Source organism: Furipterus horrens, unplaced genomic scaffold (genome assembly GCF_987537825.1).
Source record: "Furipterus horrens unplaced genomic scaffold, mFurHor1.1.pri manual_scaffold_4, whole genome shotgun sequence".
Taxonomy (NCBI): domain Eukaryota; kingdom Metazoa; phylum Chordata; class Mammalia; order Chiroptera; family Furipteridae; genus Furipterus; species Furipterus horrens.
In genome coordinates, this window is record NW_028327174.1 from 156,998,587 (window position 1) to 157,025,762 (window position 27,176).

At 42.2% G+C, this 27,176-nt stretch overlaps 1 protein-coding gene and 1 pseudogene across 1 annotated transcript in view; one reads left to right on the forward strand and one right to left on the reverse strand.

Moving 5' to 3' along the window:
- TRPM3 (transient receptor potential cation channel subfamily M member 3) overlaps window positions 1-27,176 on the reverse strand; it is a gene marked incomplete at its 5' end in the record, with an annotated part of 281,767 nt that overhangs the window by 157,959 nt on the left and 96,632 nt on the right. The window lies entirely within an intron of this gene.
- LOC150013146 (large ribosomal subunit protein eL13 pseudogene) lies at window positions 15,835-16,459 on the forward strand (annotated as a pseudogene).

Below are 27,176 nucleotides of genomic sequence, written 5' to 3' on the forward strand. Positions count from 1 at the left end.
TGGCAAGGCCCATTCTTTTCTATGAGAATATATCACCAACAAACCTTGCCTGTATGCTAATAGATTTGCTGGTCTGCAATTCTTTACAGCATTGGCAAGAAGAACCAGGTTTCACCCATTAACAGTGTGACACAGAAGACTTAATTGAGAAGGCTAGGATTGGGTCTGGACTTTGTGAGGTAGTTAGAGTTTCAATAGGCAAATGCAGTAGTGAGGAGGAGCAAAAAGAAGAAAATGGTAAGAGAAATAAGAGATAAGTGAACATTAAAAATATTACATACAAATATTCAACTTGGCTGAAGTATTGGGTAAAAGGAAGGCAACTTATGAAGGAAGGTAGGGGCCAGGCCGTGAATAATTTTTAGTGTTAAGGAATTTGGACATAATTCACTATATACTAGGCCATGTACCAAGCATTTTTCATCTATTACCTGTTAATCCTCACATCAACCCTATGAGGTCCAGAGGTTCAGTTATTTGCCCAGGAGCATTTAGCTGGTAAACGATGGAGGTAAAATTGGATCTCACATCTGTGCCGCTTTAAAGGCCATGCTCGCAGCCTCTCTAGGCTACTTGCTAAAGTCAAATGCTGTTGGAGGCAAATTAATCTCAGAGTGAGGAGTGGAGGTAGAGTCCAGTTCCATGACCATTGTAGCAGGCTTGACATAAAATAACAGGAGCCTGGATTAGGAGATGGTGCAGTGATGGAGAGGAGGCACTGTGCGGGGGACTCAAGAACAATCATAAAGTGGGTTGCCAGAGGGGAGGGGGATGGGGGACAGGGTGAAAAAGGTGAAGGGATTAAGAAGTACTGATCGGTAGTTACAAACTAGTCACAGGGATGTCAAGTACAGAGTAGGGAATACAGTCAATAACACTGATAACTATGCATGGTGCCAGGAGGCACTAGAAGTATCGGGGGGAACACTTTATAAAGTTATGATTGCCTCAACACTATGCTGTACACCTGAAACCAATATAAAATCATATTGAATGTTAACTGAAATTGGAAAATAAAGATTAAAGGTTAATATTGTAGAAAAATACTCAGTAAACATCTAGACAGTTGTATGCTGCAGCAGCAACAAGAACAACAACAAAACACGAAAGAAATAACTATCATGAGGTGGGTGATTGTCAGGGGTCAAGTGACAGGGAGGAATCTAAGGTGACTCTCAGGAGTGTTCCAGCCTTTGTACTGAGCTCATGGGGCTACTCTCAACAGAAATGAGGAAGTCAGAATAATTTGGGGGAAGGCGATGGGTTTAACCATAACTCACATCCCTTTTGACTCAAAAGTGGTGTGTGGGCCCAGAGCGGCACCCTGGAGGGTGGGAGGTGATCAGCTAGAGCTCTGCCCTGCAGTGAAACCAAAATGCATAGTCTCTGCCACCCACAAGCCCTCATGCTTGGGGGAGCACAAAGAACAAGCTCTTTGTGGAAATGCTTTTGAAGAGAGCTATACTATAGCCCTGGGGAGACTCCAAAAAGTGGGGAAAGGGAAGTATTTAGCAAAGCCTAGAGGAAATCAGCAACTTTTTAGGTTATAACTGCCACAGAGCAATGTGTATGTACCTGGAGAAACCCAAGACTAAGAACAGAAGGTCTCATCAAATTGCTCTTTTTGGAGAGCAAAAGCGGGGGGAGGCTTTAAAACATATGCATTTAACTATTATGACAATAAGGAGATATGTTCATGTGCGCACACACACACACACACACACATACCTACAGTGGTCTCATGAGTCATGTGACTGGGCAATGTTAAATGTTAACCATTGTTCCAGAAAGCAGCTCTGTACAATTTGAGTGTGGTTCTCCAAGGTGACAGAATGTGCATTTTTAAAGAAATCCTCACCTCAGGACCTATTTTTTTTCATTACTGAGAGAGAGAAACATTGATTTGTTGCCTTTTCGTATGTGACTCAACCAGGGATTGAACTCATAACCTGGATATGTGGGTATGTGCCTTGACCAGGAATCAAACCTGTGACCTTTTGGTCTACTGGACAATGCTCCAACAAGCTGAGCCACATTGGCCAGAGTGGCAGAATGTGCATTTCAACCACCATTGCTTTTCCCACAAAGAACCATCAGAAAAAGTGTTTCACTTTATATATACTGCTTACATTTTTTCACATATCTCTTATTACCTCAATTATGCAGTTATATAATGTCTATTTTATCTGGAGCTATTAAAGAATGAAGTGTTCTACAGAAGTAAATTTTCCAGATAAGTATAGGTTTTTCCTTAATGCCAATTAAAAACAAGTGAATTCTCTGGGTGAAAATTTTTCTGAAAGGTAACAGATACTCTTGTCATCTTAGACAACATTAAATAAAATGAAAATCCATTGCTTTCTTTTGGTGTGACTTAGTGTTGCTATCATTAATTCAGGAAAGTAGAAGTATTTGGCTCTCTTTGAATGGCCCCAGGCTGCTCATGTTCAGAGTTCATTTATCTGCTATTTATAGGTTCCTGACCCTATAATCTGACTAACTCTTCTCACAAACCTCATTCATTTTACCTCCCTGTTTCCTAACTGCAATAGGCAGGAAGAACAGCGGTAGTTTCTATGGCGTTTAATGCCTATGACTATGTGGAATTTAGTGCACAGATTGATATCTGTGTTGGCATTCAAATAAGTGTTTCTAAAACATTTATTATTTCGAAGATGTAGGCATAGACAGACATGCTACAACTAAGAAGGAATACAGCTACCTCAAAAACCAGAAACAGCCAGAAGTTCTAGAAAATCAAACTGAATGGAAGTCCAGCAAACAAAGATATAAAGAAGAAATAAATACTCATCCAGACAGGTAGGAAGGGCAGAGCCAGGGTGGTGGATGCGGTGTGGTGGCAGCAGCAGTGGTGGCAGCGGCAGGCCAGCAGAAAATGCAGTCACACGTTTTAAAAAGTCAGGAGGGACACCTGGGGAGCATTCCCAGCTCCTCACCAGTCCTCACAGCTCACGGTCCCAGCACTGGGGAAAATCAAGCCTCATTGCTTCTGACTGTGCAGACCAGTCGGGGTTGATGTGGAGGAAAAAACTGCTGGTCTCAGCAGAGTCCACTTGTTTAAAGGGCCCCCATGGTCCTAGAATGTCCACAGACCCACCCACTCTGGGAACGACGGCCAGGGCAACAACTAGAGGGGCTCCAGTCCGGTGCAGAAGTGGGAGAGGTGCCTGGAAAAGGGGAGAGTGTTGGGCAGGCAGCATTGTTCCCTCTTGGACCCCTCCCCCACATACAGCAGCACAACGTGGTGAAACAGGCCGCCCTGTACTGACGAATTCCTAAGGCTCCACCCCTTACAACTTAACAGGAGTAACAGCTCTACCTGGGACATGGAGGCAAACAAACACAGGAGCCTGTCAGAATGAGCAGACAGAGAAGTATGGCCTAAAAGGGGAAATGAATCAAGGTTCCACTGGGAGAACTAAGTGACGAGGAGGTAGCCAACCTAACAGATGAGGAGATAGACAACCTAACAGATGCAGAATTCAAAACACTGGTGCTAAAGATGCTCACAGGCTTGACAGATATGCTTGAGTACGGCAAACGCATAAGAGAAGTGAAGGCTGTGCTAAGTGAAATGAAGGAAAATCCACACAAAATCAATGGTGAAGGGAAGGAAACTGGGATTCAAATCAATGATTTGGAACATAAGGAAGAAAAAAACAGTCGACCAGTGCAGAATGAGGAAACGAAAATTGAAAAAAATGAGGAAAACTTCCCAAATTTTGCAAAGGAGATAAACATACAGGTTTGGGAAGCACAGAGGGTCCTGGGTGAGCTGAACCCAGAGGGGACCACATCAGGACGCATCATGACTGAGATGACATGTGAAAGATAAGGACAGAGTCCTGGGGTCAGCAAGAGAGAGGTGGAGAGTTGCCTACAGGGGGCTACCTATAGGACTACCAGCTGATTTCTCAGAGGACACTTTGCAGGCAGGAAGGGACTGGCAAGCAGTATTCAATGTGATGAAAAGCAACCTACAACCAGGATCACTCTATCCAGGAAAACTATCATTTGGAATGGAAAGGCAGAAGAATTGCTTCCCAGACAAGGTGAAGCTAAAGGAGTTCATTGTCACCAAGCCATTATTATATGAAATGTCAAAGGGACTTACTTAAGAAAAAGAAGATCAAAACCATGAACACTAAAATGACAACAAACTCACAACTATCAACAACTGAATCTAAAAAATAAAAACAAATCCAACTAAGCAAACCAAAATAGGAACAGAATCCTAGGTATGGGGACCATTTGGAGGGTTATCAGCTGGGAGGGGGGAGGGGGAGAAATGGTGAAATGGTGCAGGGACTAAGAAGCATAATTGGTTGGTACAAAATAGACAGGGGGATGTTAAGAATAATATAGAAAAGGGCAAAGCCAAAGAACTTATATGCACGACCCATGGACATGAACTAAGGGGAGTGGGATTGCTGGAGGGAAGGTGGGTACTGGGCAGAGGGGAGCAAAGGGGAAAAAATTGGAATTACTGTAACAACATAATCAATAAAATATACTTAAAAAAAAAACACTTATTATTTCCTGGTTCTGAGTATTTGAAGTTTCTGCATAAGAGATCTTTAGCTAAATTAATTATAATATTTTAGGCAGGAACATTTTCTAATTAATCTTATTTGAGCTATTTCTGCTGTTAGGGACTTAGGACTGAATATTTCTAGACTCTTAGTGAGAGCAGCTGCAAAGTGAAATAAACACACCTGCCTGAAGTGAGAATGGACGTGAGCCCTGATTACTAATAATAGCTGCTGTGGTGTGCAAGCCCCACTCTAAACGTTGTACCTAACTCTCATTAACCTTTCCAATGACCCTCGTTGGAAACGATATTCTTATTTTCCAGTAGAGATACCTGAGGCTTAGAAAGGCAAATTAACTTATTCAAAGACGCATAGCTGGAATTCCCACGCTGTCCTCTCAGACACTACCCTGCTGAAGGCCTCTGGCTCACTCTGCAGGATGACTCATCCGAGTTTCCTGGATTCTAAGGAGGGACAGGAGAATGAAGGGAAGCCACACTAAGGTTAGAGGGAGTGTTCCATATTTGATGTCGACGGCTACTGCTTTCAAGCAAATAAAGAGCCTGCTGAGGGAATGGGTGCAGCAGCAGCAGGGCCTGTTGGCCACGCTGGAGGCTGGACAGTTTCAGGCCGTGCTGACCAAGCTGCTCTATCAGTGGAGCCCCATTTCTCCTTATTTTGTGTGGCACATTCCTCCACTCATTGGACTCAAAGGAAAAGAAAAGCCTACTAAAAGAAAAGAATCACAACTGTTAGTCATTATTCCTTTTGCTCTCTACACTTCAGGATTCATCTACTGTTATTTTCTATAAAACCATCAACTTGCAGAAGAAGATTTTTAAAAAGCCTGAATACAAAGAAAGAGACAGGGTTACTAGCCAATCTTGAGCATCCTCTCTATGGCTTTGGCAAGAGGACCCACTGATTGTTCAGATTATTCAGATTTATTATTGATCATTAGCTCCTTTGAATTTTGCTTTTTAGGTAGAGAATTCCTTAGATGCCCGAAGTAGAACTAGCATAGAATAAAGCAAGTTGCTAAAGAAAGTTAAGTTCCCCCCCCCCAAAAAAAGGTGTGATAGAATGGCATGAAAAAGTGCATGTTTTTAGCTAGCAATTATAAAGCTACTGCATTTAATTGAGGTAACAATAGCACAAAATAGAATGTAATTCTTTTCTGTCCAGCATCTGTCTTTGAGTCTACACTTTGTTATTCATTTCTGGACACCAATGAGAGATGTGTCCTTCCTTTTTGACCTCTTCTTTATCAGCCCACTGCAGCAAAACATCCCTTTGCTTGAAAGTTATGTATGGATAGATGCATGGGTACATTCAAGAAATATTCAAATTCTGTCTCTCTTCTACAAACCCTGCATTTGTTTTGGTTATATTTTCAACCTCCCTTTGTCTTTTCCTCTTCATTCCTTTCTGCCCTTCCTTCTTTCCAAAAATATCAGCTATGAGCTATTAAAGCACCAGGCACTGTGCAGTGACCTAGAAATATATGTATTTATATTTATACATATATATTTATACATTTATATAAATATATATTTTATCTATTTATACAAATATGTATTTAAAGGCCCCTAGTTTATAAATACATCTTATTATAGTGTGTGTATATATAGAAATATGTATATATCTCTAATACATATATATACATACACACACATACTAACTAGGAGCCTATACATATATACTAGAAATCTTTATTTAAAATATTAACTAAGAGCCTTTAAAGTGGCAGTGTAGTCACTTGCACAGTGACTTAAAGGCTCCTAGTTGATATGTATATTATATTTAGTTAATATGTTTATTATGTATAATATACATAAGGATATATCTATATTGTATATATTGATGTACTCTGCATACCTTTAGAATTATATACTTACCCATTATCTTATGTTTTGGATAATTGGGTAGATATAATATATTCAAATCTTTAATAAACTTTAATGATACTATGATTCTAGATATTTATTTGTTTCTCTGGAATAGAAACTATAGCTATATAAAGTTCAGTTCAAAGTTTATAACCTTAAAAACCCCATCAATTTTATTAGTTAAAAGAGGAAATATAGTTTTTAGATGATGAGAAAAATGTGCATAAGAGAGACTTTTTCTCTGACCATAGTTGTTAAATAAGAAACAACAGAATATATTAGCAGCTAAATAAAGCTATATGTAGCCATGGGAAAAAATTGAAAAATTATCTACTATTCAGAGGGTACCTAAAATTCTGAATGAAAAGAAAATTAGTGGGTTTATACTATTTACAATGGACAATTCTAAGTTCTTTAAAAAATCAGGTTATTCACCCTTAGAAAAAAAATCCCTAGTTTTTATTAAGTAGTAGTGTGTTTGCCTCCGCTATTAGTGACTCTTTATAATTATATTGTCAATCTGAAAGAACAGGCAAGGCCAAGTTCAAACACACTATAACTTCATGGCCCTAAAACTTGATAGAAGTGAAGCAGTCACTAAAATAAATTGTACTATGGGAAGAATTTTTTTTTTCAAAAGAAGCAATATTATGTGAATGACAAATCCTTTAATTATTAAAGACAATATCTTATCAAGGATCTCCTCATGTTTTTACAAAGACCCGCTAAAGCATGACCACCATGCCACCAGGAACTATCAAGGAAGACAGCCCATGCATGGCCACTAGCATCCCTGATTCTGTGAAGGAAGAGAAAACTTAGGAACATTTTCTAGGTTGCTTTGTTTTTGAGTCTGTCAGGCTAGTTCAGTTTCCCTAAGAATTCCCAGATGTGACAGGCAGTCAACAACTTTGCTGGGCATGACAAGTTTCATTTCAAGGAGTCCAGGTTGTAATTTCAAGTAGACTGGCTGCTCTTATAGCTCCAATCAGGCCACGGTTTCAATTGCCTTCAAGCACTACTTCATTGAGCACACTCAGCAATCACAGAACCACCCGGGGCAAATGTGAAAAAGGCTAGGAAAGAACTAGAAAGTCCCTTAAAGGAAAAGCACATGTTAGCAGCTCTCTGAATCGAGCATCTTAAACATACCTTTTTATAGTGACTGATTCTATATTTGCGATATGGATTAGGAAAGGAGGCATTTCTGGATTTAGGATAAAATCCAGAGAAGAGACTTCCTCCTTCTCACTGATAACTTACTTTAACTGATTTGTGAAAGAATGTTGGATACTCTGCTTTCTGATTCAAATTTTTATTGGACTTTACCCACAGTTTCTAAAATGGTCAAGTTTTAAAATTTTGTCAAAGTTTGACTTAAGTATCAAACAAGAGAAGTTAAAAAATGTCAGTCTAGCCCTGGCTGGGTTGCTCAGTTGTTTGGAGTGTTATTCCATTCAGCAAAAGGTTGTGGGTTCTATTCCCAGTCAGGGCACACACCTAGGTTGCTGGTTCGATCCCTGGTTGAGGCGAATACAGGAGGCAACCAATCAATGTTTCTCTCTCTCTCTCTCTTTCTCTGTCTCTTCCTCTCTAAAATCAATAAACATATCCTCTGGTGAGGACTAAGAAAAATGAAGATGTCAGTCTACATTTTACACTGATATACACCAAATATACACATTACATACACACACTAAACACACACACAGAATCATCACTACTTCAAATATTCTGTCCAGTTATCAGCTAACAGGGAGATGGAAAAGCATTTCCATCTCCCTAAAAATTATCCTGTGTCTTGTTGTATCATCCTTTCCTCTAGCCCCATAGCCCAAGGCAACCAGTGATCTGCTTTCTGTCTCTATAATTTTGCATTTTCTAGAACTTCATGTAGACTTTTATGCTTTGCTTCTTTCACTTAGCGTAATGCTTTTTGAGATTCATTTGTGTTGTTTTGTGTATCAGTATTTTGATCTTTTTTATTGCTGTGGATGTCTGTGACGCGATATTCTAGCGTCCGCATCGTTTAGAGCTGCGACTCAGAACATGGCGCGTTCCTAGAAGCCGCTTTCGGCATCAGTGGGCAGCGGCGCGTGGACTTGCAAGCGTGGGGTGCGGGACCAACCGACGCCACTTCGTGTTGGACAGTGGAAGCTGGAGAGCCGGGCTATTCGGACTGAGCCAATTGGTTTCCATGGATCTCAATAGTGCCAGCACTGTTGTTCTTCAAGTCTTAACTCAGGCCACCAGTCAGGATACTGCTGTGTTAAAGCCAGCTGAGGAGCAGTTGAAACAGTGGGAAACACAGCCAGGTTTTTATTCAGTGTTGCTGGTAAGTTGCTTAAAAATAGTTATTATTTTTAATAAAATGAGACACTATTCTATTGTTTTAAAAACCTACTTGTGTTGGTGGTTTACTTAGTGAAACTGATCCAAATGTTTGGCTGCCATTGCACTGCCATTTACTAATTCGAGGCATGGCACTTGGAGGACATTTAAGAGATGTTTATTGTTGGGTGAGTATACCCAAGCAGGGTATTGGTAGTATCTGCTTAGAAGGTTACACAGCCAGTTTTCTATTTTAGCCTGTAAATGCTGCCCTCAAGACTGTAAAGGAGGAAAGAGGAAGGACATCTCTAAAATCAGAGAAGGAAAACTCTGACTCCAAAAAACCTCCGCTGCCTTGCGGCATACCACTTCAGGGGAAAGGCTAAGGGAGTAAACCCTGACAGAAAATCCGGAGCCGGAGTCCCTAAGGCGGTTTGACATTGTAGTCAACACCGGCAACTCCTGCGGCGCACCTGAAGCCAAGCTGTATTGACTTTGTCTTTCCCTTGGACCCTTCAGCTGCGAAGAGAGGGGGGGTCTGCTGCATGGGCAACAGCAGACCCTCCATATCACCCTGCCCAGGCTCTGTAGCTTCAGTTTCACTTGAGAGGACACTCCAGCGTCATCGCAAGATGTCGACTCAACACGGGAGGAGACAGATACCGGTTATAAGCTCATCCGATTGGCGAAGGAAACGAGCGCCAGGGGTCTCCTCTGACGGTGGGAGAGGTCATCGCACCTCACTGGACAGCTACCGTCTCGCCATGGCTCGCCTGCCCCACTGGGTGCGTGGGGATCAGAGAGGCGCCTCTCGAAAAGTGGGCCACAAAAAACCCGCACCAGTTAATTCCAAGCAAACAACAAGAAAGAAGCCTCCAGCTCTTCGCCTCGCTAGCTGGAACATCAGGACCATGTGCCCCGGACTTACTGCAGACCTTCCGTGGATCAAGGGTGCCAGGAAAACCGCTGTCATCGATAGGGAACTGGCACGACTAAACATCGACATTGCAGCTCTACAGGAGACCCGGTTGGCCGACAACGGAACTATCAGAGAAACCAACTACACCTTCTACTGGCAAGGGAAGTCTCCGGACCAACCAAGACAGCATGGTGTTGGGTTCGCTGTGAAGAACACGCTTGTTAACTCCATAGAGCCACCCACAGGAGTCACAGAGAGATTACTTACCCTCCGATTGTCAACAACTTTCGGCCCAGTCAGCATTCTTAGCGCGTATGCCCCAACCCTCTGTGCCACCACCGAAGAGAAAGAACAGTTCTACCATGCACTGGACGAAGCGTTATCCAAGATCCCCAGAAGTAACGCTCTCTATCTCCTTGGAGACTTCAACGCAAGAGTAGGAGCCGACCACATGGCCTGGCCCACCTGCCTCGGAAACTTTGGGAGAGGAAAGATCAATGAGAATGGTCAGCGACTGCTTGAGCTTTTGTGTCACCATGGCCTGTGCGTGACAAACACATTCTTCAAGTGCAAAGAGATCCACCAGGTGTCATGGAGGCACCCCCGCTCCCGCCATTGGCACCAGCTTGACCTCGTCATCACCAGAAGAACGGATATTGGCAGCACCCTCCTCACCCGCAGCTACCACAGTGCAGACTGCGACACGGACCATGCCCTCGTGGTAAGCAAGGTGTGCATAATGCCGAAGAGGTTGCACCACTCCAAGATGAAGGGTCGCCCACGCATCAACACCAGTTGTGCCAGCAACCCAGTTAAGACCCAGCAATTCATCAACAAGATGGAAGATGCACTCGGCGAGGGAGTGGCGGCAGATGACATTATCGAATCCAATTGGCCACGTCTCCGCGACGCCATATACAACTCCGCCATTATTGCTTACGGGAAGAAAGAGCGGAAGAACGCTGACTGGTACGAGGCTCACTGGGAAGAAATGGAACCCGTGATCGAGGCTAAGAGGAAGGCCCTACTGGCTTACAAGGTCACGCCCACTCCCAGTACACTTCAAGCTCTACGGGCTGCCAGGAACAAAGTCCAGAAGACCGCCCGCCACTGTGCCAACACCTATTGGCTAAACCTGTGCAGAAGCATTCAGGAAGCCGCCGATATAGGCAACGCACGAGGAATGTATGAGGGTATCAAGAAGGCAACAGGACCAATCCCCTCCAAGATCGCCCCCCTTAAGTCCAAGACAGGTGAGGTCATCACTGACCAAGAACAGCAAATGCGGCGGTGGACCGAGCACTACTTCGAGCTGTACGCAACGAAGAACACCGTAACAGACACTGCTCTTAAAGCCATCCCAGACCTACCAGTCATGGAGGAGCTAGACACCCCACCTACTGCGGCAGAGCTCGGCAAAGCCATCGACCGCCTCGCTTGCGGGAAAGCACCAGGAAGCGACGGAATCCCTCCAGAAATCCTAAAGAGCGGGAAACCAGTCCTGCTACAGCCGCTCCACCATCTACTCTGTCTCTGCTGGAAGGAGGGTTACATCCCTCAGGATATGAGAGACGCCAACATTATCACCATGTACAAGAACAAAGGAGACCGCAGCGACTGCAACAACTACCGGGGCATCTCTCTCCTCAGCGTTGTCGGCAAAGTATTCGCCCGGGTCGCTCTTGCCCGCCTGCAGACCCTTGCTTCCCGCGTCTACCCAGAGTCCCAGTGTGGCTTCAGAGCTGGCCGATCAACAGTGGACATGATCTTCTCCCTACGCCAGCTGCAGGAGAAGTGTCACGAGCAGCATAAACCACTCTACCTTGCCTTTATTGACCTCACGAAGGCGTTTGATCTGGTCAGTCGAAGCGGACTCTTCAGCTTGCTACGGAAGATTGGCTGTCCACCACATCTGCTTGCTGTGGTCATGTCCTTTCACGACAACATGCACAGCACGGTGTCCTACAACGGCGCAACCTCTGAGGCCTTCCCAGTCAGCAGCGGAGTAAAGCAGGGCTGCGTCCTCGCGCCTACGCTGTTCGGAATCTTCTTCTCCATGCTCCTCCAATACGCCTTTAAGGACTGCAGCGAGGGTGTCTTCATTCACACCAGATCCGATGGCAAGCTCTACAACCTGGCCCGTCTACGAGCCAAGAACAAAGTCAAAGAGGTGCTCATCCGTGAGATGCTCTTCGCCGACGACGCAGCTTTGACATCACACTCCGAAGAGGGACTCCAACAGCTAGTCACTTGCCTTTCCCACGCATGCAAGGAGTTCGGACTAGCCATCAGCCTGACGAAGACGAATGTTATGGCTCAAGGCACGGGGACTCCCCCATGCATCACCATCGACGGATACACCCTGGAGGTTGTCAACGACTTCACTTACCTCGGGTCCACCATCTCGAGCTCTCTGTCAGTCGACTTGGAGGTCAACCGGAGAATCGCCAGGGCAGCCACAGTTATGGCCAGATTGAACCGGCGAGTGTGGAACAATTCCAGCCTCACTGAGAAAACCAGACTGCGCATCTACCAAGCCTGCATACTCAGCACTCTCCTCTATGGCAGCGAGACGTGGACCACCTACGCAAGGCACGAAAGGAAACTCAACAGCTTCCACATGAGGTGCCTGCGACGCGTCCTGCATGTCGCCTGGCAGGATAAGGTCCCCAACACCGAGGTGCTGAAGCGAGCCAATATGAGCAGTTTGCATGCAGTTCTTAGCAAGAGACGCCTCAGGTGGCTCGGCCATGTCAAAAGAATGGATGCAGGCCGTATCCCCAAAGACCTCCTCTACGGCGAGCTAGCAGAAGGCAAGAGGATGACAGGGCGCCCAAAACTGCGGTTCAAAGACATCTGCAAAAAGGACATGACACAATGCTCCATCAATCTCAACACATGGGAAGTTCAAGCAGACGACCGCCTAGCCTGGAGGCTCGCGGTCAGGCAAGGTACGTCACGCGCAGAGGCTGCGCGCAACGAGGAGGCGGTCCAGAAAAGATCGAGGCGGAAGCAGCGTCAGCAGCAGCAACAACGGCCATCTGCCTTCACCTGTGACAAGTGTGGCAGGGATTGTCACTCCCGAGTTGGACTGCACAGCCATTCTCGGCGGTGCAGATAGACTCTCAAGAAGCTACGCCATCGTCTCTCGAGACGGATGGCTGCCGACGACGTATCAGCTAACATCCATATAGTCTAAATTTTACTTTTGAAAATATGGTCTCTGGTCCCATATAAACCACTGTTTTGATTCTAAGAGTGAGCTTCATATTTTGGTCCAATAGTTGTTTTCTGAACACCTTCTTCAGATGCAATGTTGGCATTTTAATTCAATATCTAGCGAAATAAGAGGACCTTTAGTATGTGAGATATCACATATAAATTTTCCTGGTTTTCCTTACCAAGACATGATGGACTTATTACAACACTCTTGAATTAAGTGCTTTCAATGATATTTATTATATAAAATAATATGTTTTATTTTAACATGATATATTATCATATAAATGTTATAAATAATATAATAGGAAACCATATAATATATTAGATCATTTAACTGATTCTGTTGGCATGAGTAAGCCATTTTTTGTTTTATAGACAAGGCCAGTAATATCTTTCTAATAAGTGGTTATGAGAAAAGTGAATTAATGCATGTAAAATAGTCAGAAAAGATCTTGGCATATTCTTGGAGAAATTAAACTAGCTTGATAGAGAAGCTAAAAAAAACCAAGACACCTAGAAAATGCAGGTGTTTGATAAATGCTGCTGCTATTATTATTATTATTTAAAGTCCTAATTTCCTCACTTGGAAACTGAACAGGTGGATTTGACATTGACAATCTCTGCAATTTCTCTCTTTTGGGGACCCTCTGCTGCTCTGTCCTTTAACTTTCTATGACATGACTGATATCCTAGATGAGTGGATCAGGTTAAATTTAACACAAATAAAAATTCACCTTGAAGTTTTAAGAACCCATGGTAGCAAAAAGAAGCAGATAAATAAACTATTTTGTCTTGCTCTATGTGAATGTCTTCTCTGTGTTTGCTTTTTTATAACGCCAGAATGATGAAATGAGAATATGCAGGTCATTTCCCCTAGAGGCTTAAAGCTTGGCCTAGTTTTGAATGCTTTGGGATCCAGAAGGACAGAGACCCAGCTCAGCCTGAACAGGGAGCAGAACAGCTTGTCAGTTGGTTGTTTTAGCTCCCAGGAGGCTCATTCTGATACAGTAATTTTGTGTTATAAGTCTGGGAGAATGTTTGTACAGGCTGAGAGCCAGTTCCAGCAACTGCTATGCAAATCCTTTACTCCCCAAATAGTTGCTCTCTTTCTCAAATATCTTCCTATATAAGCTAGTCATGGGGGCCATCAACTGCTTAAAATTAGCTTTTGAGCTAGCGAGTATGTCCTCTCCCGAAAAAAACTTTTTCCTAACATTTCCCAGTATTTTGGCTCCTCCTCAAAAATCCAAGTGTTTACAGTAGGCAGCTATTTAGATATTAACAAAAAAAGAAGGGAGCAAGGCACCTAATTAAGTTGGATTAACTAGGAAGGGGCAGCTTCACAGAAACTCCAGGGAACAGCTGCATGCCCTACCAGATGGATACTAATCCCCAAGTAGGCAGGGAAGACTAGTTTTCCAGTCTCCCCAAGGAACAACTACCTATTCCTGCAGATTAATGAGGGGAAATTCCTCTGCTGAGGCATGCGTAGTAGAAGCCAAGATGGTAACCACAAAGGGGGTTCTAGCCTGGAAAAATCTAGGAAAAAGATTGGATGGGATAGGAGCATGAAACCCAGGAAGAGTCAGGAAAAGGATTGTATAGGGTGAGGCAGTAGCACAGCCCCAGAAGATCCAGGAAAGGGACTGGATAGTTTGAAAAGCCTACTGTCACCCAAACCCAAGGAAATATAACCAAAGCTTAACAGAGGTCCAGGCTGTACACTATCTCTCTTCAGCAGACATGTGGACCAAAGCACAGTGCCAATGGGCTGGATGGGACCAGACACTGTGCTGGGTTACTGGAGCCTCGGATACCAGGCTAATGGCGTGATAGCTCTCGGTCCTGGCTCTTCTCCTGGGCTTGGTGGGGACCAGTGAGGGCCTGTGGCCCAGAGACTGGACTTCTTCTACAGTGAGACAGAGCTGGACCACCTGGTCATGGATGAGACACCAGGCCTGGTGTACCTGGGGGCATTCCTTTGTTTTTGCTCCAATAAAGCTTCCTGCTATACTTCAAATCCTTCTATGTGTGTACCTCTCAAGTGCATTTCCTGCGATACTGTGGAAGAATCGTATTTTCTCAGGAAACCCAAGAGCTCTATATTTTCTTTATAAATGCATAGAACAGGTTTTTGTTTTTGTTTTTAAATACTGTGGTGAGAGACAAAGCAGCCAAGAAGATACAATTTTTCTAGATAACAACAGTCCTGGAAGGAAACAGATACTATTTGTCAATAGTTTAAATTCAATGACATTTTACAAAATGAACCACTCCTGATCAGACACAGATTTATTGGCAATACTGCTTGTAAAACAACTCCAAAGGAAAAGAAAGACAAAAAGAGAAATAGAACATGCATGAGAGAAAGAATAAAAGGAAATTTTCATCTGTGGTTGTCATTGGTTTCTAACATTGTCCTCAACATAGCTCTTGTTGCATGTGAAGAATGTGCTGTACAGTCACCCAAGTCCTCTTCAATAATAGATCACTGTTTTGTCAGTCAACAGCTGGTATGTAAGTAACCTTGCTGGTTGTATTATACTGAGGAAACAGGAGACTTACAGGGCCAGCATTATGGGTGCATTCATGAAGGATACAAATCATACCAGGCAGGACTGGCAGGAGTACATCAGTGAAAAGCTGCATTCATCACCAATGTCAGGTACAAGTTGGGTCTTCATATTTCTTTTTATCATGCAATTTCTTCTTATCTTGTAGCTCCCTCACTTGGAACTGAGTATTTAGGGGATGAAGGTTCTCTAGTAGATTTTGACTGCTTCCAAGTCCATGATGCTTAAGAACCTATGATACTCACCAACTCAGCAAACTGCTCCACGAAAGGTTGGGATGTTAAATAAATTCGAACTAGTCTTATCATATAAACATCACGAGTAAAAAGGGTCAAGTAATGAGGCAGTAGCCATGGTGCCCAGCCGAAATGGCATGATTCTAAAGCCCCACTTCCACAAGGACTGGCAGCGACGCGTTGCCATGTGGTTTAACCAGCCGGTGAGAAGATAGGCAGGCAGGCGCAAGGCCCGGCAAGCCAAAGCGCGTCACATCACCCTGCGCCCTGCGTCTGGACCCATCAGGCCCACGGTGAGGTACCACACCAAAGTGACCTCCGGCAGGGGCTTCAGCCTGGAGGAGTTAAAGGCAGCCGGCATCCACAGAAAGGTGGCCCAGACCATTGGCATCTCGGTGGATCTGAGGAGGTGGAACAAGTGCACTGAGTCCCTGCAGGCCAATGTGCAATGGCTGAAGGAGTACCGCTCCAAGCTCATCCTCTTCCCCACAAACCCTCGGCCCCCAAGAAGGGCGACAGCTCTGAAAAAGAACTCAAATTGGCCACCCAGCTGACAAGACCAGTCATGCCCATACAGAATGTCTACAAGAAGGAGAAAGCCAGAGTCATCACAGAGGAGAAGAACTTAAAGGCCTTTGCCAGTCTTCGCATGGCCCGTGCCAATGCTCGGCTCTTTGGCATCCGGGCTAAAAGAGGCAAGGAAGCAGCAGAATAGGATGTTGAAAAGAAAAAATAAAGTGCTGTTGGCAATTTCTGATTTAAAAAAAAGGGTCAAGTAGTAAGGGTTATCTCTGTATTATAATATTTAACAATTATCCTCTGTTCAAATGTTAGAATACTATGCAGTCCTCAGTAGATGCCTATAAACAGCATTCATGTGCAATAATGGTTAGGGAGGGCTTTGTTAGGCAGATGTGGGGTTGTCATGCTTCTAAATCCAAAGTTTTTTCAAGTGTTCTCCATAGGGTCATACCATTGATAATAGAATGACGCCAAAGTATATACTTGCCAAGGCAGCTCCCTTTAAAAAAGCAGTTTTGAGAACTGCAATAAATGGGGGGAAAAGTTGTTAGTAGCACTGACTCAGGTGTTATAATCAGACACCTGCTCTTTTCTTAAAGCATGGCTGGGCGGGATTAGTTGTACTGTCAGTATCTTTCCTTGAATTTAACGCTCAACCTCAATGGTTTCAGTTGGGGAATTTCACTATGAAATAATGAATGATTTAACCCTAAAAGATGTATGGTTATAGATAGAATGAACAAATGCAAGGTTTTAATGCTAAATGAAAGACTCACTATGTAAAGATTACCTGACTATAACTATGTTTAAAATAAAACAAATCCAAAAACTTATGTATAGGAAAGAAAAACACCTTAGAAGGAAATTCAACAAAAGCCTGTGGTACTTATGGGGCTATGTATGATATTTTTCCTCCTTTTATTTTTTGCTGGTCTTCAAATTCTCTATAATAAACATTTTTAATGAGCATATATTACTTTCACAATGGAAACATGAACTGGATAAAAGCTACATTAAAAATCAAGTGCAAAATAATTGTTCACTGAGAGATGCAAAATTAACTTGTGAGTGTAAAAATAATAATTTGAAATATAAAAGAAAACTGTGTAAATGAATCACAGCATCCATGAAAAGCAGGGCTGGATGGGACTAGAGGTCATCTGGGTCCTGTTTCCACCTAATCTGGTCATTTGAAGGTGAGAATTTTTAAGGCTAGAGAGTTAAAAGCCTGTCCTTTTCTCATTATTAGAAGAGAGAGTGGAAAGAACAAAAGATTTTTTTTTTTTTGAAACAAGTCTGGATTCAAATTTTAATGCTGCTCCATAACTCTGTGTCTCCAGGGCAAATTACTTAACTTCTAAGTTTTAGAGAAGAAAGTTGATAATATGCATACTTCTTTTGGTGGTTTTCAGATTAAAATGAGAGAAGGTCCTAATTGCCTAGTACCTAATGGTTCCCAATAAACGGCAGCTTTTTAACATGATCACGATTTGAACCTCTTTGATTCCTCAGTGGCCCCCAGACCAGAAATATTTTGGTACCTTTTCTCTTGAGTAAATAAGGGAATGCAGACATTACTGAAATCTCTGTCCTGCATCTTCCAATGTTAAATGGGATAAATATTTCAGGTCATGGCACTTTTTTTTTTTTTTTAAGGATAAGAGGTATTGTACTATCATCTCTTGATCTCTGGTCTCCTACAGCTTCTTCCTCAGTTTTGGTTTTCCTTTATTACAAAATTTCTCCAAAGCACTTTATATTCTGTCTCCACTCCTGGCAGCAGCCTCGCTCTCTCCCGAAGGCACTCCGTCCAGGATTTTCTCCCACAGACCACTGAACCTGCACTTCTGCTCACCCATGAGCTCCAGCTTGCTAAATCCGGTAGCAAATTATCAATCTTTGTAGTCCTTGATTTATTAGCATAAGATCATTCCCTCTTCCCTTCCATATGTTTATTTCATATTTCATCATCATCTCTGCCCCACAGGAATGTAGGCGGAATGGGGGCAGGCGCTGCTGTACCTCCCCAGACCTTAGAATAGAGCCTGGCATGTAGCAGGTACTCAATGAATGCTCGTGAAATGAATGACTGTGAACGTAGTTGGGTGAACAAAAGATTGCGAGTAACAGGCAGACTTTTTCTTGCTCTATGCGACTTTGAAGTGGACCCTAAGTGGAATGGGAATGAATATCCTAAGCAGAAGCCCACCCCGTGAATGCCTTCACAGTTCCTGGACTTCTGCTCAGTGCTTATAATTTGTTGGCATGTGTGATGCTTTGGCTTTCGAAAGAGATGCATTTCCTGCTTGGATTTTTCTGCCGTGAGCTTTGGTTACACATGTCTGTGTTTATTTGTGTGCGAGGTATGCTGGGCCTGGCATCTGCTCTGTTTCCCACCCCTCTGAGTATCTGTGCCCACTGGGTGTCTGGGAGTTTGTCAGCATATTATAAGGAGGTTTAGGAAATTCTCCTCTCTGAGCCTTCTGGCTGAGTTTATTGTGGCTGAGAAAGCTACCAAGTTTGCTGAGCTGGCAGAGCGACAGAATCAACCCATACAAGGAAATAAAACAGCTGCATTGAGGATGGAGAGCTTCTGAGGACCAAGGAAAAGGGGAGACAAAGGGATCATAGATGGCAGATGGCTGAGGTCTGGTTAGAAAGCAGGTTGTCAGAAAACATTTTATCTTAGGCAGAGTTGGAACACGGGCATTTAAAGCTGGTGACAAGTCTGCGCCGTCTCAAACTCTGTCACACTGGAGTCCTCTCCTCTATCATCCTGCCCCCATTTTTATCCATACAGAACTTGCGAGTTAGTTCTTGTGAGCTCTGAATTTTTGGGATGTTGGTAGGTGTGTTATCTGGCCACTGTAGCCTTTCTCTGGAGCACTCAGCCATTCAGCGGCTCCTCTATGGAGGCGCAGGGGCGGGGATTGGTGCATTGAGGTCTGCTGCTCTGAGGCTCTGAAATAGGTACTAAGAGAAGAGATTTCTGTGAGAACCATGGAAAAAGAGCTTGCCATTCGGAGTGGCTTTCTGATCAGTGTTTTCAGAAAGTGCTATCTGTGACAGGGACTACTTTCCTTATTTTCTTCCAGTGAACATGCATGTTTTTTTGCAATGTGAAATGGAGGCCTGGGGAGAAGGAATGAACAGATAAAAGGAGAGGACGAAAGATAAATGAAAAGTACTATTGTTCAATTTTTTTGGAAAGGTTATCTATTCTTCCTAATACATTCTCTTTTTTTCCCTTAGAGGTAGTGTTACAAAGTGAAAAGGGCAAATGCTTTGGAATTAGACACATCTGTGCTCGAATCCTGGCTGTTTCAGTTATAATGTTGATATAGGCAAGACACCTACTCTTTCAAAATTTCTTAATCGGTAAAATTGGAGAAAGAATACCTATCACACAGTGTTGTTTTGAGTCTTAAATGAAATATAAGCAAAGTGCCTAGTACAGGGTCTGAGGTAAAGCTCATTCTAAGTAGTAGTTACAAAAAGAGTGCAGGAAGCATCAGACGTGGCAGACTTGAACTTCGTTTCTTAAGTTACTCAGTAAATATTTAAACTGAGGATCTACTTTGTATCTAGAAATGTGTGACATGTTGGCCAATATAGATATGCCTACTAAAGGTGCAGATAGACAAAAACACATGCAAAAATAATAGATAAGAGGATTGCAAAGTGTGACAAGTGCTATTAGGAAATCAATAGTGGAATGAAAAGGGGAACTGCTTTGTATAGGGTGGTCAGGGAAAGCTTCCTGGAGGAGGTAATGTTCAAGATGAGAATGAAGAATGAGAAAGATGACTCAGGGCTGTTTCGGGTATTGAAAGAAGACCAGAGTGTTGGGATGAGAGACCAGTGCCAAGGCAAGAAGAAGAGACTTAGGGTGAAAGGATTGGTAGTCATTTCTAGGGAAAATGTCTCCTGAGAGACTGCTGTTCCACGCTCTACTCAACCCCAGTCCCAAGAAAATGCTACCTTGTAAAAGATTTCTCCTCTGGTTACTATTCTGTCCTCTACAATTTTGGAAATAAAATGATGTAGTTTTTTTTGAAGTGCAGTAGTTTGTCTATATAGAATATTGTAATCATTAGTGTTTAATTATTTCTTAGTATTGGTAGATGAGAGGATGATGAGTCTTTGTGAATGCCCTGTTGTTTCCTATGAGAACAAATTCTCTTGTCTCCTCAATTGTTCCGTAACAGAAGCCCCCCCACCCATTCCCCGAGAAGCCGGGTGGAAGGCCTCACTCTCCAGTCTTTGCATTCAGGCAGCACCTGTTGGAACCTGCTGTTGAAAATCCTGTTTTTCCCTGACTCAGGTCCCCTTGGAGGCTGACATGCTGCCAGAGAAACTCAAAACTCTGTTTCTTGGGTCCCACGTCATCCTGCCTCCACTGGGAGGGCTGAGAGCTGTCATCCTCATCTCCCCTGGGTGGGACCTACGCTTCCTCCCACCTGGAACAGGTTGGTGGGAAGTGCTAGGAAACTTTAGTTCATTCATAACTGGAGAGTTTGTGTTCTCTGTCCTTCAAAACTAGGGTAGTAGTTCTTTGAATGGTTGATGATAATGGGGGAGTGGTAGGAGGAGGACCAATTATGTCAGTTACTAGCAGAGTCACCTCGAGCAAATGGTTACCTTCTCTTAACACATTTTTTTGTCTGTAAAAATAGGGACAGTATTATCTCTCTCTTAGTATTGCGGAGAAGATAAAATTAGAAAAAGCAGCTGGCAAGCTAGGTATTAACTCACTCTTTCTTCTTTCCCTTCCTTCCTTCTCTTCCTTTCCCTGTACTAGTCAGTGGTACCTTCTCTCTTGTTCCGCTTTTCTCATTTAGTAGCTCATTGTTGGCATGTGCAGAGGGCCCTCCATGTGGCAGTGAAGCCCCAACAGTCATTCGCATCACTTGTTAAATGTCATGGCCAAGTGCTTGGAGAAGGATCTGATCACAATATTTAAAATCAAGTTGGTTGTGGCCAATTTCATTTAATTATACTCTTTCTCTGCTCCAGCTTCCACCAGGCCTGTCTCAATGTATAATGATGCTTCAGTTGTGGCAGCTGTAAGAATGAGGAATTTCAGATAGAAAATTTTAATATATTTTCCAGAAAAATTAAGCCCATCTCCTGAGGCAAATTCTGCCAGACCTTGTATAGGCCTGAAGACACTGAAGCAAATAGAATGTGTAAGAGGTAATAGTGCAGGAGCAAGAAGTCCCTGGTATCAGGAAGTCCGCCTGGAGAGCTTTTACAATCTTTCACACAGCAGGGCAATTCCATCAGGATCTCTAGGAGTGGAATCCAGGCATCAGTAGTTTTTAAAGCTCCACATACTTCTCACGTGCAGCCAAGGTTGAGAATCACTGCTGTGTGGTTTCTTAGCACCCCAAACCTCTATGCTTTTACAGATTATGTGTCTATGTTCCTATGAATTAAAAAGAAGGAAGAGGAGGAGGAGAAGAAGAAAACTACAATCATGTGGCCAACATAGGCCCCTGGGATGGCCCACAGGACAGGGGTGAATTAAATGTTAGCCATGTCATCATGGACATGAAGGTGAAAAAACAGCCACACCGTGAAGCCTGAGCACCAGCTCCTATAACTGATAACTGTGCTGATAACAAATAGTGGGATTGGGCAGTAGAATAAAGAGAATATCAGAAAGAAAAGGCCAGAGGACAGGGGGAGAACGGAAAATAATGTATATGATAAGGGAGGAGATAAGCAGTAAAACTTTTAAATTCCATCTGAAGGAGAAGATGACCAAGTAAAGCAGATGAAATCCTAAATCCACGATTGAGATAACAGTAGCAGTGATACTCTTCTTTGCAGAGCATGCTTGTTTTTCCTGATTAGGATAATTTTCTCAGGGCAAGGCTTGGGTTTGGTGAAGGCAGATAATAAACAGGAAAGATGATATATTGAGCAACACCTAATCAACAACAGGCTAATGGTCCTGGCTGACACCTTGAAATTTGATGAATGCATTCACTTACTGAGCCTCACATCTAATAATAAGAAGCATAAATACTAATATTAAAAAAGTGTGGGTGCACGAGTTTAAACGATAGGAGGTACTTTATACAATTGATTAGCATGGAAGAGAAAGTAGAAAGTATCTGGTTTTCAGACACCCAGTTTACAAATAATTCATGCACATAAATAACCTCAATAGTCCCTTCCCATTTATTTCCCTCTAACTCTTCACTCCTCTATTTTATTCTGCAAACACTGTGGGTCGAAAACACAACAAAACTCAATGAGTTTGAGAAAAATTTGTGAAATCAGAAGTGGAGGACGGGAATAAGCTGGGAAACACCTATTTTGGAACAGTGGTTTTCAAACTTTAGTCCTACAATCTGTAGTCAAAAAAATATTACTGGAAAAGGGTTAGAGAGCTAAGAGAAATTTAAAACGGAGAAAGAGTGGACCAGTGGCTGTTATGTTTAACATTCTCTTTCTCTTTGCCTTTACCCATCATGAAGATGCTGTAGGAAGCAGAGTTTGGAAATGATTTGAGTATAAAAGTTGATATGGGAAGGAGATTTCTATATAAGGCTTAATTGGTAGCCCACCCTGTCCTCATTTCTCCCACCTGTATTTCCCCCTTCCATTGCTATACTTCCTAAAAGTCCCCTAATCAATAATTCCTTTGGTTCAGTATATGTCCTCTATTGGAAATTCAAGTATGTTATGGAGATCAAAGAGCTATCAATCTGACAAACATGAATGTGAATTCAATACTGCTGGCCTCCAGAATCCCAGGCCAGTTCCTCTTCAGAGAGGACATGAAATTCATTGTGGGAGGTGAGAGTTGGGAAACTCTGGAGGAAGAAGATGGGGGAAGTTCTATTAGGGTGCTAAAGAGGGTTTTGGGGGTATCTCTGTGGGCAATGCTGCAGAGAACGAGGGAGCAGTTACTCAAATGTTAATATATTAACAACTTTGTCTCGGGTCAAGCCTGTCCCTAAAAACTTTCTTCTCTCCTACTGTATGTCTTCGTTTCTTGTTCTCAGGGTCTTCATAACAAACCAGAATATTGCTCTATGAGAAAACTGATTCTGGAATTGATCCTTGGATCATAGCCTGCTCATAAGCTGATGACTTCCTGACATACATGATTTAGCATGTAAGAAATTAGCTGTATAAAAACTGCTAATGAAAAACATGGAGGTTTGCTCAGAAGTTAAATATGTATCTAGGTGAGGTGTCTATGAAAGACTAGAAGGAATGTAAGACAATGTATATGGCTCCTGTGACTTTAACTTAGTTGCTGCCATGGAGAGACCTCTAGAATACAGTGGTTTTTAACTCTGAGTCATTCATACCTTGGGGAATCTGAGAATTGGATGCATTCTTCCCAAAATATGCTTATACTCACAAGAATCTTGCATATATTTTTAAGGGATTTGCAGAACTCCCTAAAGACTTGTAGTTATTCTCAGACACTAGGCTAAGAATTTGTTCTGCACCCCTATGTTCATTGCAGCACTGTTTACAATAGCTAAGTGCTGGAAACAGCCTAAGTGCCCATCTGTAGATGAGTGGATCAAAAAACTGTGGTACATTTACACAATGGAGTATTATGTAGCAGAAAGAAAGAAGGAACTCCTGCCATTTGCGACAACATGGATGGAACTAGAGAGAATTATGCTTAGTGAAATAAGCCAGGCAAAGAAAGCAAAATACCATATGATATCACCTAATACAGGAAACTAAAGAGCAACACAAACAAACGAACTAAATAGGCAAAGACTAGAATAGTAGTCAGTAGGGGGGAGGGGAGAGGGAGAGAAAGGGGATAAGTAAGGGAAGGGTCTAGTCAAGGAACGTGTATGAATGACTCATGGACATGGACAATGGGGAGGGATATAATTGTGGGAGAAGGGGTGGGCTGGGAGTGGGGAGCAATGGGGGAAAAATGGGACAACTGTAATTGAATAACCAAAAAATAAAATTTAGAAAAAAAATAATTAAAAACAAAAAAAGAAAAAAAAGAATTTGTTCTGTATTGAATTCAGGGAAAACATTGGCCTATATATTGCTATTTGGAATAGAAAAACTCCTGTTTGGGAATAGGCTGTAGGGTAGAGATGGAGAATTGATCCTAGTGCTTGTGAGACAGCACATTTAACATTTGAGAGGGGATCCAAGAACTTGCACAAAAGAAAGAAAAATGTGTGAGGCATAGTTTTTTCCTCAAAGGAAATTAAATTTGATTAGACTTGAGTATAAGGGACAAGAATAGTAGTACTAGTGACTGTGGCTGGAAAGGTAGACTAGACTTGGATCATGGAGGGTCTTTAATGTCATACTAAGAAACTGAAATGTAATTCTAAAGGCCAGTATGTCCCAACCTACAGTCATTCTTGTACAATCTCATCTTTTTGCTGTATTTATATATAAACACTACAATTAGATATTTTCCTTCAAATTGATTTTCTTTAAAATTTGTATTTGTTTAGGCTTAATACCCATCGTTTTGTGTTTTTATAATTATTTCTAATATATATACAAATAAAAACATACCTCTTAAAATAAAGAATATTAATTTGCATTTCACCTGAAGTTATCTCATTTGCAATCAGCATTTCTCACTTTGGGAAACACTAGTGAGGGCAATAGGGGTTTCATTATGAGAGTTGCTGTTTAAAAGGAGCCATTCAGCAGTTGTTTGTTAGAATGGAGAGAATAGGGGCTGTGAGACCAAGCAAAGACAGATTGTCTAGATGGGCACGGTAAGACCAAGGACTCAGGAGGCAGAGTGGGAACAGGGAGTGGAATCCCTACAGTCTGTAGGAATATCTTCCTAGAGTTGGAACTCAAAACAATTGACATGGAAATTACATAGTAAGTAAGCTGTTAAACCGAGTAAAATAATACAATAGTATGTTTATTTTTGTGTATTATTTATACTTCATTTTTACATTATTTTAATTTAGTTTTCCCAATAAAAGAGAGTACAGTATTTTCTATGTTTTTCTATTGCCTCTAATCTACTGATATTTTTAATGATTGTGGCTGAAAAAGATCAAGGGCATTAAAATTTTAGGCAGTCGTGTTGGTTATGAGAGAGAATGTGAGATCTGGATAGCGAAGTGGAAAATCAAATGGATATTTTCTGTATACTTCTTCAGTCTTCTCCAGTTTGTTTAATTTTTCTTCTTAGCAAAAAAAGATGAAATTCTTGCCTCATTTTTGTGCAGCTTAAATGGCACAAGAAATGCAACAAAACTTTGTCCACATAAGGCGTTATAATACTTAACACATTGTAAGGTGAAAGGTGTTATTTGTATTATTATCTGTCTTGGCTAGAAATTGTATAAATGATATTTCCTTCAACTCCCTGTTTTATTTCAATGAATATTTTGTGAGAACATAAGTTGATGTCTAATTCTGGGCTTTGAGTTAACCTGATTAAATATTATACTGGAGAAAATAATTTTAGTCTGCCCTTGATGTAGAAATATCAAGTGACATGGACCTTGTGCTTACATTGTCCTTGTAGAAATATCATGACTACTACACAGGGGCAAGGACATCCCAGGAATAGCAACCAACAATGTATTTTTCTCCAGGAATCTCAAAGTCTAATGACTACTTGTTTAGATTACTCCAGGAATGAGAGAGAAAATGGCCTTCTATCTAAAGTCATTTTAAACTTGATCATACCTAATATTTAGAATATGGAATCAGCTGAAATATAGTAAAAACAGGCCAGGATTTGCAAAAAGATACTCTGGGTTCAAGCCTTGGGCTTGTCACTTAAGTCTTTTGAGTTTTGGTTTCCCTGTATAAAATGGTGATACTAATACTGATGTTAGCAAAGCTGGTTTTAGTATCAAATAAGATGACATAAAAATCGTCGGCAGCCGTCCGTCTGGAGAGACGATGGTGTAGCTTCTTAAGAGTCTATCTGCACCGCCGAGAATGGCTGTGCAGTCCGACTCGGGAGTGACACAGTATCTGTCTCCTCCCGTGTTGAATCGACATCTTGTGATGACGCTGGAGTGTCCTCTCCAGTGAAGCTGAAGCTACAGAGCCTGGGCAGGGTGATATGGAGGGTCTGCTGTTGCCCATGCAGCAGACCCCCCCTCTCTTCGCAGCTGAAGGGTCCAAGGGAAAGACGGAGTCAATACAGCTTGGCTTCAGGTGCGCCACAGGAGTTGCCGGTGTTGACTACAACGTCAAACCGCCTCAGGGACTCCGGCTCCGGATTTTCTGTCGGGGTTTACTCCCTTAGCCTTTCCCCTGAAGAGGTATGCCGCAAGGCAGCGGAGGTTTTTTGGAGTCAGAGTTTTCCTTCTCTGATGTGCCCTGACTGGAAGATCGAACCAGCGACACTTAGCTCGCAGGCCGACGCTCAATCCACTGAGCCAAACCAGCCAGGGTACATAAAAATAATGTTTGTTAAATATTAAATGCTACATAGACATCATCATCATTGTTAAAATAAAAATATTTATTGAGTTTTTTCTATGTTCTTTGCATATGCTAATTTATTTAATTCTTATAACTAACCCAAATAATATAAATACTATTATTATCTCAACTTTCTGGATGAGCAAACAAAGGCCTTTAGAGATTCAGCAGCTTTCCCATTGTTGTGTATTAAATTGACTCCAGAGCCTGAATCATCCCCATTCTTAGAACAGTGATATTCTAATCATCTAAAAGAGTTTCAGAACTTCCCAAACTTAATCTGTAACCCACTAGAAATTGAAAACTAATATGAAAAACATTTCTAATGGAGCAATACTTTTTCTGTATCCGCTTTCCACGATCTCATTTAAAATGTTTGGACTTTGTTAATGTGAAGATGATAGCCGAATAATCTAAAAGCAACTAATACAATTTAGTATCTATTTCAAAGAATATTTCTATTTCTTCACAAACTTTGTATTGGAGAGAACTGTTTTCTAAACTTG